This window comes from Oncorhynchus nerka, linkage group LG4 (genome assembly GCF_034236695.1).
Source record: "Oncorhynchus nerka isolate Pitt River linkage group LG4, Oner_Uvic_2.0, whole genome shotgun sequence".
Classification (NCBI taxonomy): domain Eukaryota; kingdom Metazoa; phylum Chordata; class Actinopteri; order Salmoniformes; family Salmonidae; genus Oncorhynchus; species Oncorhynchus nerka.
In genome coordinates this window covers 26,690,820-26,695,408 of record NC_088399.1, presented here as the reverse complement: position 1 = coordinate 26,695,408, position 4,589 = coordinate 26,690,820, and positions in this window count along the sequence as shown.

The following is a 4,589-nucleotide window of genomic DNA, read 5'->3' as shown; positions in this document are numbered from 1 at the left end:
CCTCTTTCGCGTTGGTACTTTCTGATATGGTGTTAAAAGCTGCACTACTAGTTGGTGCCAAGCAGAGGTCAGTAGAAACTAAAGGATCTGGAGTACTGAAAAGTGGTTGATCAGCTTGTCATGGATTGTGACACTACATTGATCCTTCAACTAAAATTCTAGACGTCCTTGTGATTGACTCATGGTTGGTAATCTTTAATAAACAGATACCGGGGACCGACTGGAAGACATAGAAAGGAACAAAAAGACTGGGACGGAGGGGATCAGATTGCCTCATGCCAAACTTCATGCAGGATTCCTCCTTCCTCACAGTGATCATATGCTCCATTTTTACCCAGTGAGGGGATACGATTAAACTGTCCCGGACACCTGGTAGGCGGTTTACACCAGTTGAAAAGTGATTGCATTCGTCTTGGAAACGGTCTGCCTCCCGAACGTGAGTCGGGTGCCCCGTTCTGGCTAATGCCGAAGTCTATTCAAAGCGAAAGTGAAGAACAAAAATATAAACGCAACATGCAACAAACATTTTACTGAGTTAGTTCATATGAGGAAATCCGTCAATTGAAATATATTCATTAGGCCTTAATATATGGATTTCACATGACTGAGAAGACAGATATGCATCTGTTGGTCACAGGCAACCTTTCTAAAAAGGTAAATCAAATCAAATTGTGTTTGTCACATGCGCTGAATACAACCTTAGTGAAATGCTTACTAACAAGCCCTTAAACCAACCATGCATAAAACATTTTTAGTAAAAAATAGGTAAGTAAAAAATAGAAAATAAAAGTAACAAATAATTCAACAGCAGCAGTAAAATAACAAGCGAGGTTACATACAGGGGAGGGGGTACCCGAACAGAGTCTATGGCCCGAGGTTACATACAGGGGGTACCCGAACAGAGTCTATGGCCCGAGGTTACATACAGGGGGTACCCGAACAGAGTCTATGGCCCGAGGTTACATACAGGGGGTAGAACAGAGTCTATGGCCCGAGGTTACATACAGGGGGTACCCGAACAGAGTCTATGGCCCGAGGTTACATACAGGGGGTACCCGAACAGAGTCTATGGCCCGAGGTTACATACAGGGAGGTTACCCCCGAACAGAGTCTATGGCCCGAGGTTACATACAGGGGGTACCCGAACAGAGTCTATGGCCCGAGGTTACATACAGGGGTACCCGAACAGAGTCTATGGCCCGAGGTTACATACAGGGGTACCCGAACAGAGTCTATGGCCCGAGGTTACATACAGAGTCTATGGCCCGAGGTTACATACACCCCAACAGAGTCTATGGCCCGAGGTTACATACAGGGGGTACCCGAACAGAGTCTATGGCCCGAGGTTACATACAGGGGGTACCCGACAGAGTCTATGGCCCGAGGTTACATACAGGGGGTACCCGAACAGAGTCTATGGCCCGAGGTTACATACAGGGGGGGTACCCGAACAGAGTCTATGGCCCGAGGTTACATACAGGGGGTACCCGAACAGAGTCTATGGCCCGAGGTTACATACAGTCTATGGGGTTACATACAGGGGTACCGAACAGAGTCTATGGCCCGAGGTTACATACAGGGGTACCCGAACAGAGTCTATGGCCCGAGGTTACAGAGTATGGCAGGGGGTACCTATGGCCCGAGGTTACATACAGGGGGTACCCAACAGAGTCTATGGCCCATAGGGGTACATAGAGTCAGGGGGTACCCGAACAGAACAGAGTCTATGGCCCGAGGTTACATACAGGGGGTGAGTCTATGGCCGAGGTTACATACAGGGGGTACCCGAACAGAGTCTATGGCCCGAGGTTACATACAGGGGTACCCGAACAGAGTCTATGGCCCGAGGTTACATACCCGAACAGAGTCTATGGCCCGAGGTTACATACAGGGGGTACCCGAACAGAGTCTATGGCCCGAGGTTACATACAGGGGGGTACCCGACAGAGTCTATGGCCCGAGGTTACATACAGGGGGTACCCGAACAGAGTCTATGGCCCGAGGTTACATACAGGGAGGGGGTACCCGAACAGAGTCTATGGCCCGAGGTTACATACAGGGGGTACAACAGAGTCTATGGGAGGTTACATACAGGGGGTACCCGGAGTCTATGGCCCGAACAGAGTCTATGGCCCGAGGTTACATCTACAGGGGGGGTACCCGAACAGAGTCTATGGCCCGAGGTTACACAGGGGGTACCCGAACAGAGTCTATGGCCCGAGGTTACATACAGGGGTACCCGAACAGAGTCTATGGCCCGAGGTTACATACAGGGGGGGGTACATACAGAGTCTATGGCCCGAGGTTACATACAGGGGGTACCGAACAGAGTCTATGGCCCGAGGTTACATACAGGGGGTACCCAGAACAGAGTCTATGGCCCGAGGTTACATACAGGGGGTACCCGAACAGAGTCTATGGCCCGAGGTTACATACAGGGGGCCACCGAACAGAGTCTATGGCCCGAGGTTACATACAGGGGGTACCCGAACAGAGTCTATGGCCCGAGGTTACATACAGGGGGGGTACCCGAACAGAGTCTATGGCCCGAGGTTACATACAGGGGGTACCCGAACAGAGTCTATGGCCCGAGGTTACATACAGGGGGTACCCGAACAGAGTCTATGGCCCGAGGTTACATACAGGGGGTACCCGAACAGAGTCTATGGCCCGAGGTTACATACAGGGGAGGGGGTACCCGAACAGAGTCTATGGCCCGAGGTTACATACAGGGGGTACCCGAACAGAGTCTATGGCCCGAGGTTACATACAGGGGAGGGGGTACCCGAACAGAGTCTATGGCCCGAGGTTACATACAGGGGGTACCCGAACAGAGTCTATGGCCCGAGGTTACATACAGGGGGTACCCGAACAGAGTCTATGGCCCGAGGTTACATACAGGGGGTACCCGAACAGAGTCTATGGCCCGAGGTTACATACAGGGGGTACCCGAACAGAGTCTATGGCCCGAGGTTACATACAGGGGGTACCCGAACAGAGTCTATGGCCCGAGGTTACATACAGGGGAGGGGGTACCCGAACAGAGTCTATGGCCCGAGGTTACATACAGGGGGTACCCGAACAGAGTCTATGGCCCGAGGTTACATACAGGGGGTACCCGAACAGAGTCTATGGCCCGAGGTTACATACAGGGGGTACCCGAACAGAGTCTATGGCCCGAGGTTACATACAGGGGGTACCCGAACAGAGTCTATGGCCCGAGGTTACATACAGGGGTTCTATGGCCCGAGGTTACAGGGGGTACCCGAACAGAGTCTATGGCCCGAGGTCATACAGGGGGTACCCGAACAGAGTCTATGGCCCGAGGTTACATACAGGGAGGGGAGAGGGTACCCGAACAGAGTCTATGGCCCGAGGTTACATACAGGGGGTACCCAGAGTCTATGGCCCGAGGTTACATACAACAGAGGGGCCCGAGGTTACATACAGGGGTACCCGAACAGAGTCTATGGCCCGAGGTTACATACAGGGGGTACCCGAACAGAGTCTATGATAGGTTACATACAGGGGTTTACATACAGGGGGGGCACCCGAACAGAGTCTATGGCCTTGAGGTTACATACAGGGAAACTTTAACAGAGTCTATGGCCCGAGGTTACATACAGGGGGTGAGTCTATGGCCCGAGGTTACATACAGGGGTACCCGAACAGAGTCTATGGCCCGAGGTTACATACAGGGGGTACCCGAACAGAGTCTATGGCCCGAGGTTACATACAGGGGGTACCCGAACAGAGTCTATGGCCCGAGGTTACATACAGGGGGGTACCAACAGAGTCTATGGCCCGAGGTTACATACAGGGGGTGAACAGAGTCTATGGCCCTTACATACAGGGGGTACCCGAACAGAGTCTATGGCCCGAGGTTACATACAGGGGTACCCGAACAGAGTCTATGGCCCGAGGTTACATACAGGGGTACCCGAACAGAGTCTATGGCCCGAGGTTACATACAGGGGGTACCCGAACAGAGTCTATGGCCCGAGGTTACATACAGGGAGTCTATGGCCGAGGTTACCCAACAGAGTCTATGGCCCGAGGTTACATACAGGGGGTACCAACAGAGTCTATGGCCCGAGGTTACATAAGGGGAGGGGGTACCAGAGTGAACAGAGTCTATGGCCCGAGGTTACATACAGGGGGTACCCAACAGAGTCTATGGCCCGAGGTTACATACAGGGGTACCTTTCTATGGCCCGAGGTTACATACAGGGGGTACCCGAACAGAGTCTATGGCCCGAGGTTACATACAGGGGGTACCCTAACAGAGTCTATGGCCCGAGGTTACATACAGGGGGGGTACCCGAACAGAGTCTATGGCCCGAGGTTAGGGGTACCCGAACAGAGTCTATGGCCCGAGGTTACATACAGGGGGTGGAGTCTATGGCCCGAGGTTACATACTCTATGGCCCGAGGTTACAGGGGTACAACAGAGTCTATGGCCCGAGGTTACATACAGGGGGTTCTATGGCCCGAGGTTACATACAGGGGGTACCCGAACAGAGTCTATGGCCCGAGGTTACATACAGGGGAGGGGGTACCCGAACAGAGTCTATGGCCCGAGGTTACAT